The sequence below is a fragment of the Jatropha curcas genome, chromosome 5, assembly GCF_041381405.1.
Source record: "Jatropha curcas cultivar XTBG-Jc1 chromosome 5, XTBG_Jcur_1.0, whole genome shotgun sequence".
Lineage (NCBI taxonomy): Eukaryota > Viridiplantae > Streptophyta > Magnoliopsida > Malpighiales > Euphorbiaceae > Jatropha > Jatropha curcas.
Window position 1 is genome coordinate 22,429,941 of NC_143155.1, and position 12,106 is coordinate 22,442,046.

At 31.0% G+C, this 12,106-nt stretch overlaps 3 pseudogenes; all 3 read left to right on the forward strand.

Annotated features, from left to right (window-relative positions):
• The first annotated feature begins 1,224 nt into the window (after window positions 1–1,224).
• On the forward strand, window positions 1,225–2,475 carry LOC149496406 (cytosolic sulfotransferase 12 pseudogene; annotated as a pseudogene).
• Window positions 2,476–5,457: 2,982 nt separating this feature from the next.
• Window positions 5,458–6,553, forward strand: LOC105650704 (cytosolic sulfotransferase 12 pseudogene; annotated as a pseudogene).
• A 316-nt stretch (window positions 6,554–6,869) lies between these two features.
• On the forward strand, window positions 6,870–7,977 carry LOC149496407 (cytosolic sulfotransferase 5 pseudogene; annotated as a pseudogene).
• The last annotated feature ends 4,129 nt before the right edge of the window (window positions 7,978–12,106 follow it).

Consider the following 12,106-nt stretch of genomic DNA (forward strand, 5'->3'; position numbering starts at 1 on the left):
TTTTCAGTATTACAATTAATTTTTTTAAGGGAAATATTACAACTAAATTGCAGAAAATCAGTTAATTGGAAAATATTTTATAAGCAATTTTTCAGAAACAAATAAAGTCTGGCAATTTTTCAGAAATAAATAGAGTCTAAATCACGACTTATTATGTATGTCTAAATATAGATATAGGAAAGGAGAAATCCAAGCAATGGAAGAAAATTTATAATAATAACTGGTTGGGGACATAAAAAAATGGGAAAAAATCTTGATGCTTTTTCCTTTTTCTATTGACAGGAAGGAGACAAATGCTTTCCCCAGAACATTTATTAATTGTACAAGGTGCAATAATTCAACAATTTTTTATTTTTTGAGGATGCAATAATTCAACAATTAGTGGCTCTTTAATTTAAAAATTATATATATATATATATATATATATATACACCTGATGATGCTAGCGTGTCTATAATTAGCTGAGAGTGGATTACAATATACAATGCAGAAATTAATGGGACTTTAGAATATAATTTTCTTGAATTTTAAATATTCATAGAGACAAAAATTTGTCTGATTTTGTATTATTAACCTAACCTAAATTTGTTCGGATCTCGTTGGTTTGTTTTAATTCTATAGAATCGCTTAGGTTATGTGTGTATATAATATTTTCATTTTTTAGATAAAAAAATATTATCAATATTTCTACGATTCAAGCAACATTACAAGAGAGATGGAAGTTGTGATATGATCAAACCTTAGATACTAAATTGTAATTTACTATTATATATTACAGTAATTTTTATATATATTGCAAATGTGAGCAGGGCCGGATCCAAAAAATCTAATTAGTGGAGGCAATACAGCAAAATAATAATTCAGTGGGGCAAAAGTTAAAAACTTAATAGAGTAAATATAAATTAATATAATTATATGCATTAAAATGTAAAGAACCATAAATTAAAATGAGAGATTAAATAGTAAAACTATATTAAAATGAAGAACCAAATTGTCAAAATCAGTAGAAGATATTTAACCCCTAAAACTGGTATTTTTTGGACAGAAAAACTAATAGTTTAATGAAGCTAAACTTTTAAAGAGTTATTTATTTACCAAACATGAGAGATGAAATAGTAATATGATTGAAACTGAGGGACTAAATAGTTATTTTCATTTATATACTATAGTAATTTATATATATATTGAAAATGGGAATCGCTATATATATACATAACCAAAACCAAAAACAACACGAAGAAAACAATTACTATAGTCCATAATTCACTACAACCATGCAAACACTTGAATCTCCTCCTGCTTACTTGCAAGAAGAAGAACTCTCTCCAGATTTTAGAGACTTTATAGTCTCTCTACCAACTGAAAAGGGCTGGCTAGGAACTGATATCCTTCAATACCAGGGGTTTTGGTATCCATCAACTAGGAGATTAAAAGGTGTTATAGCTTGTCAAAACCATTTTCAAGCTCAAGAAAGTGATATATTCCTTGTTACCACTCCTAAATCAGGCACAACTTGGTTAAAAGCACTAACCTTTGCTTTGATGAACCGAGTTCGTTTTCCTAATCCTAAAGAAAACCACCCTTTGCTTACTAATAATCCTCATGTTCTTCTTCCTTTCTTGGACATGGTATGTATTGATACTGATTCTCCTGATTTTTCTAGTTTTACCTCTCCAAGATTGTTTTCTACCCATTTGCCGCTTTCGTCTCTTCCAAAATCTGTGGAAGACTTGGGCTGTAAGATTGTTTACTTGTGTAGAAACACCAAAGACACTTTTATTTCTTTTTATCATTTTACAAATAGGTTAAGGCCTAAAGACAAAGGTGAAAATTCACTTGAAGATGCTTTTGATAAGTTTTGTAGAGGTCTGAGTTTTTATGGGCCATTTTGGGATCATGTTTTGGGGTATTGGAAGCAAAGTTTGGAAAATCCTAAAAGGGTTTTGTTTTTGAAATATGAAGATTTGAAGAAAGATCCTAAATTCCATTTAAAGAAATTATCTGAATTTTTAAAGTGTCCATTTTCAAAAGAAGAAGAAAATTGCGGAGTAATTGATGAAATCTTAAATTTGTGTAGTTTTGATAATTTGAGCAATTTAGAGGTGAACAAAATCGGAAAATTACCGTCCGGCCAGGAAAATAGCGTCTTTTTCCGGCGGGGTGTGATAGGAGATTACAAGAATTACCTGACAAATGAGATGATGGAAAAATTGGACCACATCACTAAAGAAAAGTTGCCTGGTTTATTACTATGATTGAGGGTACTCTCTTTCTAAGTATAAGCATAGTGTTGCCTCTTGTTCTTGAAGTATTAGTAACCATGAATCTGTTGTTTTGCTTATATTTGTTTACATTTTCTGTTGCATTGTCAATTATTATAAATACGAATGTACCATCTTTGGATCTTTGTTAATTATTATGTACAATAATATCTTCATTTGAAAAGAAAATAATATTTAATTAAAATTTTCTAAATGATTGAATTATCATTGTTAACTTTCCAGTTTAATTATTCATTTGCTAGTGGATAATAAGCCAATATTAGGGTTTCTGTAATTTTGCAAGGCTAATTAACATGGTGATTATTATAAAATGATTAAATTGATTAATCACTAAAAGTCATCAAATAGCAAACAATGTAAAAAAAAAAAAAAATTGCTTGAAAATAATTAATAATCATATAGCAACATTTTTAATCTTCGAGATACTTAAAAAAGCACTATAAAATTAATTGACCAATTTGTGAAATTTTTAATTTTAATTTGATCTCATTATATAACAGTATAGTACGACTTCTGGAACAACTATCACTTTCCATTAAAGGTTTTTGATACACAAAAAAGATAGAATAAATAATTAAATATTCTTCCATTTACATGCTAAATCACACAAAAAGGATTTAAGATGTAATTATAAATCCGGTCTAAATAAGTATTTTCCAGAATACTAAGATGCTTAGGAAAGTTGGGTGGTGAAAACAAAGGCCTTGTTTGATTTCAAACAATCTATTTTCCAAGAAGAATACTTTATGAGAAGTGCACTTCCAAGTAAATTATTTTTTTAAAAGTATAATTTTAATGTGTTTAATATGCTAATCAACTTTCTAATTACTTTCAAGTTACAAAAGACAATAATGATAGTATTCATCAGTTCCTACACAGTGAATGATAAGATACTATCTTGCATTTTTTTCGTAAAGGAAATCAAGCTGCACATAAGTTGATTAATTTAAGTGAAATTGGTAGATATTTTTTTTATCAAGCTACTATAGATAGATATATATAGAGAAGAAGAGAGGTATCTAATTTTCTAGAATTTTTAGTATTAATAGACATAATTTGTCTTATTTTACTATTGCTTTATTATATTGCTGATCTAACTTAATTCGGTACATCAAGATATAATTTAAGAGTAAGTGTATTTATGATCTGACAATAGATTCATGTTCGAATCTGCTCTCCTAATATTCAAAAAAAAAAAAATCTAACATAATTCGATTTATTTGGATGTAGTCAGTTCGTTTTAATTTTAATAGTATCCCTTAGGTCATGACTTAAAAATTTTTACTTATTCTTGCTTATATGTGTGCATACAAATCTTGTTTTTTAATGAATAAAATCATTTTTTAGATAAAAAATATTATCAAATTACTAAATAAGACCACAATAATTAATTAGCAAAGCTTAGGTGCTTGGCTCACTATCAGCAAGATGTCCTGACAAAATAGAGATAGATACCTAAGAATGAGTGGGGTGGAATTTCACATTTATAGAATAAATAACTAATAGTTGGTCATAATTATTATTACGTCCCTGATAAATATATTAATTAATCTTAAAGTTAGTTTTATTAAACTATTTATAATTATTCATCCAAAAGTGTTATTTTCACCATTAAGTAACAGCTAAGGCTCAATCGAGGCCTAAATCCCAAGAAGCCCCACCTAATTTGGGCCTGGCCTGGTCCATCTTGCTCTTCCAAAATTTACAAAACTTTCAAATTTTATGTATTTTGACTTTTGAGAAGCATTTAATGAAATTAAAAACTAAAAATAAAAAATTTTAAGCAATGTTAACATCTTATTGAGTTGAATGATTATAATTCATTGAGAGTGGATTGATAAGTAACAAAGGATAACTAAAATTGAAAGAGAGAAGATTGTAATTATTATTTCATCCCTAGTTTAGTTCTATTAAACTATTTATAGTTCTTCATCCAAAAAGTGCTATTTGTACCATTAAGTGAAGGACTAGATTGTAATACAATAGTAAATGTGAGAAACTAAATAGTAAAAGTATATTAAAAATGAATAACCAAGTAATCAAAAGTAGTACGAGATATTTAACTTCTGAATAAGTACTTTTTTAAATAGAAAAACTAAATAGTTTAATGAAACTAAAATTTTAAAGGGTTATTTATTTACCAAATATGAGAGATGAAATTATAATATGATTGAAATTGAGGGACTAAATAGTTACTTACCTTTATATATTGAGAAATTTATATATATATATTGCAAATGAGAATCACTCTGTATATAAACACATAACCAAAACCAAAAACAACACAAGGAAAACATTTAAAATACGAATTTAGATTAATCAATGGTTGTTTTGCTTGTAGATTGATATGTAATAAAAATTGCTTGCGAAGGAAAGAAGGTATTTATAATAATAATAATAATAATAATATAATATTATTTAATTATCACTCTGTATATAAATTGCCCTGGCTTATTACTATGACTGAGGGTACTCTCTTTCCAAGTATAAGCATAATGTTGCCTCTTTTTCTTGTAGTATTAGTAGCCATGAATTTGTTGTTTTGCTTATATTTGTTTACATTTTCTGCTGCATTGTCAATTATTATAAATACGAATGTACCGTCTTTGGATCTTTATTAATTATTATGTACAATTATGTCTTCATTCAACAATTTTTTATTTTTTGAGGATGCAATAATTCAACAATTAGTGGCACTTTAATTTGAAAATTATATATATATACACCTGATGATGCTAGTGTGTCTATAAGTAGCTGAGAGTGGATTACAATATACAATGCAGAAATGGGACTTTAGAATATAATTTTCATGAATTTTAAATATTCATAGAGACATAAATTTGTCTGATTTTGTATTATTAACCTAACCTAGATTTGTTCAGAGCTTGTTGGTTTTTTTTAATTCCATAAAATCGCTTAGGTTATGTGTGTGTATAATATTTTAATTTTTTAGATAAAAAAATATTGTCAATATTTCTACGATTCAAGCAACATTACAAGAGAGATGGAAGTTGTGATATAATCAAACCTTAAAGACTAAATTGTAATTTACTATTATATATTATAGTAATTTTTATATATATTGCAAATGGGAACCGCTGTGTATATACATACATAACCAAACCAAGAACAACACAAAGAAAATAATAACTATAGACCATAATTTACTACAACCATGCAAACACTTGAATCTCTTGCTGCTTACTTGCAATAAAAAGAATTTTCTCAAGATTTTAGAGACTTCATAGTCTCCCTACCAACTGAAAAGGGTTGGGTCGCAAATCATCTCCATCAATACCAAGGGTTTTGGCATTCAACTAGGCTACTAAAAGGTGTTGTAACTTGTCAAAACCATTTTCAAGCTCAAGAAAGCGATATCTTCCTTATTACTACTCCTAAATCAGGCACAACTTGGTTAAAAGCGCTAACATTTGCTTTGGTCAACCGAATTCAGTTTCCTAACCCTAAAGAAAATCATCCCTTGCTTACTAATAGTCCTTGTGTTCTTGTTCCTTTTTTGGTTGCGCCATTTATTGATACTGATTCTCCTGATTTTTCTAGTTTTACCTCTCCAAGATTGTTTTCTACCCATTTGCCACCTGTGTCTCTCCAAAATCTGTGGAGGATTTGGACTGTAAGATTGTTTACTTGTGTAGAAACCCTAAAGACGCTTTTGTTTCTCTCTATCATTTTACAAAGAGGTTAAGGGTTAAAGAAAAAGGTGAAAATTCACTTGAAGATACTTTTGATCGGTTTTGTAGAGGTGTGAGTTTTTATGGGCCATTTTGGGATCATGTTTTGGGGTATTGGAAGCAAAGTTTGGAAAATTCTAAAAGGGTTTTGTTTTTGAAATATGAAGATTTGAAGAAAGAGCCTAAATTCCATTTAAAGAAATTATCTGAATTTTTGGAGTGTCCATTTTCAAAAGAAAAAGAAAATTGCTGAGTAATCGATGAAATCTTAAATTTGTGTAGTTTTGATAATTTAAGCAATTTAGAAGTGAATAAGACTGAAAAAATACCGTCTAGCGAAGAAAATTGCGCCTTTTTCCATCGAGGTGAGGTGGGAGATTCTAAGAATTACCTAACAACTGAGATGCTGGAAAAATTGGACCACATCACAAAGGAAAAGTTGCCTGGTTTATTACTATGATTGAGGGTACTCTCTTTCTAAGTATAAGTAACCATGAATCTGTTGTTTTGCTTATATTTGTTCACATTTTCTGTTGCATTGTCAATTATTATAAATATGAATGTACCATCTTTGGATCTTTGTTAATTATTATGTACAATAATATCTTCATTTGAAAAGAAAATAATATTTAATTAAAATTTTCTAAATGATTGAACTATCATTGTTAACTTTCCAGTTTAATTATTCATTTGCTACTGGATAATGAGTCAATATTAGGATTTCTGTAACTTGACATTTTAAATAGACATTAGCATTGGAGAGCATTTTTCAAAAAGTTTTTTCATTTTTCTGATTTGGCAATTGAATAAGAGCGATCCATATTTACATTGGAGACGCTATTAGTTCTCTTTAATTAAACACAAAATATTCACATTAAAGCTAAGAAATTCGTAAATGAAGAAAAATTATCTCTATAGTTTGATATAAAAAATTGATAGTTTCATATACAAAATTGAACATTGATTAATAAAGTGCAAAATAAACTAATTTGGTTTTGGTATCCATCAACTAGGAGATTAAAAGGTGTTATAGCTTGTCAAAACCATTTTCAAGCTCAAGAAAGTGATATATTCCTTGTTACCACTCCTAAATCAGGCACAACTTGGTTAAAAGCACTAACCTTTGCTTTGATGAACCGAGTTCGGTTTCCTAACCCTAAAGAAAACCACCCTTTGCTTACTAATAATCCTCATGTTCTTCTTCCTTTCTTGGACATGGTATGTATTGATACTGATTCTCCTGATTTTTCTAGTTTTACCTCTCCAAGATTGTTTTCTACCCATTTGCCCCTTTTGTCTCTTCCAAAATCTGTGGAAGACTTGGGCTGTAAGATTATTTACTTGTGTAGAAACACCAAAGACACTTTTATTTCTTTTTATCATTTTACAAATAGGTTAAGGCCTAAAGACAAAGGCGAAAATTCACTTGAAGATGCTTTTGATAAGTTTTGTAGAGGTCTGAGCTTTTATGGGCCATTTTGGGATCATGTTTTGGGGTATTGGAAGCAAAGTTTGGAAAATCCTAAAAGGGTTTTGTTTTTGAAATATGAAGATTTGAAAAAAGAGTCTAAATTCCATTTAAAGAAATTATCTGAATTCTTGGAGTGTCAATTTTCAAAAGAAGAAGAAAATTGTGGAGTAATTGATGAAATCTTGAATTTGTGTAGTTTTGATAATTTGAGCAATTTAAAGGTGAATAAAATCGGAAAATTACCGTCTAGCCAGGAAAATAGCACTTTTTTCCGGCGGGGTGTGACAGGAGATTACAAAAATTACCTGACAAATGAGATGATGGAAAAATTGGACCACATCACTAAAGAAAAGTTGCCTGGTTTATTACTATGATTGAGGGTACTCTCTTTCCAAGTATAAGCATAGTGTTGCCTCCTGTTCTTGTAGTATTAGTAACCATGAATCTGTTGTTTTGCTTATATTTGTTTACATTTTCTGTTGCATTGTCAATTATTATAAATATGAATGTACCATCTTCGGATCTTTTTCAATTGTTATATGTACAATAATGTCTTCATTTGAAAAGAAAATAATATTTAATTTAAATTTTCTAAATGATTGAATTATCATTGTTAACTTTCCAGTTTAATTATTCATTTGCTAGTGGATAATGAGCCAATATTAGGGTTTCTGTAATTTTGCAAGGCTAATTAAAATGGTGATTATTATAAAATGATTAAATTGATTAATCACTAAAAGTCATCAAATAGCAAACAATGTAAAAAAAAATTAAAAATTTCTTGAAAATAATCAATAATCATATAGCAACATTTTTAATCTTCGAGATACTTGAAAAAGCACTATAAAATTAATTGACCAAGTTGTGAAATTTTTAATTTTAATTTGATCTCATTATATAACGGTAGAGTACGACTTTTGCAACAAGTATCACTTCCCATTAAAAGTTTTTGATACACAAAAAAGATAGAATAAATAATTAAATATTCTGCCATTTATATGCTAAATCACACAAAAAGGATTTAAGATGTAATATAAATTCGGTTTAAATAACTATTTTCCAGAATGCTAAGATGCTTAGGAAAGTTGGGTGGTGAAAACTAAGGCCTTGTTTGGTTTCAAACAACCTATTTTCCAAGAAAAATACTTTATGAGAAGTGCACTTTCAGAGTAATTATTTTTCAAAAAGTATAATTTAAATGTGTTTATATGCTAATCAACTTTCTAATTACTTTCAAGTTACAAAAGACAATAATGATAGGATTCGTCGGTTCCTACACAGTGAATGATAGGATACTATCTTGCATTTTTTACGTGAAGGTAATCAAATTGCACATAAGTTGATTAATTTAAGTGAAATCGGTAGATATTTTCTTCATCAACCTAGCGTAGATAGATATATATAGAGAAAAAGAGAGGTATCTAATTTTCTAGAATTTTTAGTATTAATAGACCTAATTTGTCTAATTTTACTATTGCTTTATTGTATTGCTGATCTAACTTAATTCGGTTTATCTAATTCATCTTTTTCGGGTTCAAAAAGTAAATAATAGGTTCATGCTTTTAAAAGCCAATATGGAGTGCGCACGCACAAACGTGTTTTATGGTCAAATTGGTATTCTGAATGAAGTACACCGTATTGCATGGATAAAATCCTTTTTCATTTTATTTCGAGTATTTTTGTACGTATTTGTCCTTGTGCAGATGCATGTGTGCATACAAGAAGGTGCTTATTGTAATTGTACAGCTTGCAGATTTAACTGGAGAGCTGATGCGGTTGGCAATTTGTCGAATTTCAGATGGTGAGCCTGAATTTGCTGAGAAGATACGTGGGTTTGTTCGTGAAATCTACAGGCAGCTGTGTTGGGATTCTAATTGATCCCGAGTGGGACCTCTAATAATTAAGTATTGAATATTGACGATCGAATCTATCAGAAATAATAATCATGGTAAAAAAAATTAAATAATTACTGTAAATGCCAGATAAAAATAAGGACACCGAGATTTACGGGTTTCACCCTTCAACTGTTATGAGTTACGTCCACGGGACAAAAACTCCGAATAATTCTTTCACTAAAAAATAGTAGGTACAAAAGAGATTATAAAAATAGTGGTACTCTAAGTGTTTCCCAAAAACACCCCAAAAATTATAATCCTCACTATTTTCTCTCTTTTCCAATTTTAGGAACCCTTTCCTAAAATTCTTTACACTTAATTGTGTATTTCTAATCTTTTGTTTTTGTACATTGTTTAGTGAAAAACCTTCTACTATTTATAGGAGAAGGGAACGCGTCATTAACGCGTCCACCGAATGGATGCGTTAATCACGCGTCCATTTTTCCTTCTTTTTTTTTTCTTTCTTTCTTCCTTCTGTAGCCTTCTTTGACTGAAAAAAAAAAAAAAAACATGTTTTTCCTTTTTTTTTCTTTCTTCAAACTTGTGTGGATCCCACATGTTGGAGGGACCCACCACACCACTTGTTTTCTTCTTTTTTTTCATTTTCAAATGTGTGTGGGTCCCACATGTAGGCGGGACCCCACAACAATTCTCCCTCTTCCGACTACATGGTGGGACTCTCCATTCCTGCCGCTTTGACATATAGTTCGAACTTTTCCTTCGGAATGACTTTTGTCAATATATCTACAGCATTTCTGTCTGTGTGGATTTTTCGCAACTAGAACTGTTTCTCTTCAATGGCAAGTCTAAGCCAATGATATCTTACATCAATGTGCTTCGTCCGTGCATGATACATAGTATTTTTGCTCAAGTCTAACGCACTTTGACTATCACAATAAACTATATATTCTCCCTGCTGCACACCCAATTCTTGAAACAATCGCTTTAACCAAAGCATTTCCTTTTCTGCTTATGTTGCTGTAACGTACTCTGCTTCAGTCGTTGATAATGAAACACATTTTTGTAATCTTGATTGCCATAAAATAGCTCCCCCTGAGAATGTAAATAGGAATCTTGATGAAAGAAAATCTACATCAAGATCACCGACCATATCTGCATCTGTATAGCCAACAAGTGCAGTCTTTTCACCTCCAAAAGTGAAACATAACTTTGAAGTTCCTCTCAAGTATCTGAAGATCCACTTCACTACTTCCCAATGTGTCTGCTGGGGGTTTGACAGAAATCGGCTCACAACGCCAACTGCATGAGCGATATCTGGTCTCGTACACACCATTATGTATATCAAACTTCCGACCGCTAAGGAATATGGAACATTGGACATATCTCCTTTTTCTTTCTCTGTTAATGGGTGGGATTTCTTACTCAACTTGAAGTGAGCGGCAAGCAGAGTGCTAACTGGTTTAGCATTCTTCATATTGAACCTCTCTAGAACTTGTTCAATATATTTTTCCTGCAATAACCATAACCTGCAGGATTTTCTGTCTCGGATAATTTCCATTCCAAGAATTTGCCTTGTCGATCCCAAATCCTACATGTCAAATGCTTTTGACAAATCACTTTTTAACTTGCTAATCATATGTTCATCTGGTCCAACGATTAGCATATTATCAACATATAAGAGAAGGATGATAAATTTACCATCAGGGAATTTTTGGACATATACATAAAGATCTGCAACTGTCCTTTTGTATCCTTGATTCACTATAAAAGAATCAAACTTTTTATACCATTGTCGCTGTGCTTGTTTCAACCCGTACAAGCTCTTCTTCAAGCGACAAACCATGTCCTCTTTTCCCTTTACCTTGAAACCTTCTGGTTGTTCCATATAGATTTCTTCCTCTAGATCCCCATGCAAGAATGCGGTCTTTACATCAAGCTGCTCCAACTCAAGATTCAAATTGGCTACTAGACCTAGTACAACTCGAATAGAACTCATTTTCACAACTGGTGAAAAAATCTCATCAAAGTCAATACCTTTATTTTGAGTAAAGCCTTTAACGACCAATTGAGCTTTGTATCTCACTAGGTTGCCATCATCTTTCTTTAGTTTGTATGCCCATTTGTTCTTGCGTGTTCTCTTCCCTTTTGGAAGTTTCACCAGCTCATATGTATCATTCTTTTTCAAAGAATGCATCTCCTCTTGCATGGCCTTTGTCCATCAATCTTTGTCTTTACAAGATTGTACATCTTGAAAGCTCTCTGGCATCCCCTCATCAGTAATCAAAATGTAATTAGAACTAGGGTACCTTGTAGATGGTTGGCGTTCTCTGGTTGACCTTCTTAACTGAGGTTCAACTCTTTCTGGTGGAACAGGGTTCCCTGGCTCCCCTTGCACAACATTCTCTGCATCACTATTATCATCTACAATTGTCTCTTGATCCCCTACGACTGGCTCTTCTTCTTCTTCCCGTTCTGATTCTAGCATTCCTCCTCTCGTGACATCATCTGTAGGAATGCTTCCTGGTGTAATATTAATAACACCATCACTTATGGATTCTTCACAAGTTGTATCTGCCACGATCTCATTCTCCCTACGTCTCGGCTCTGGACAACTTTCTTTTTCACTGGGTCCCACATTCTGTAGCCAAACTCTTCGTCTCCATAACCGACAAAAGTGCAAGGAACTGACTTGTCATCGAGCTTTGATCTCTGCTCCTTTGGAATATGCATAAATGCCTTGCAGCCAAATATCCTCAGGTGAGAGTATGAAATATTTCTACCTGTCCAGACCTTCTCCGGGATATC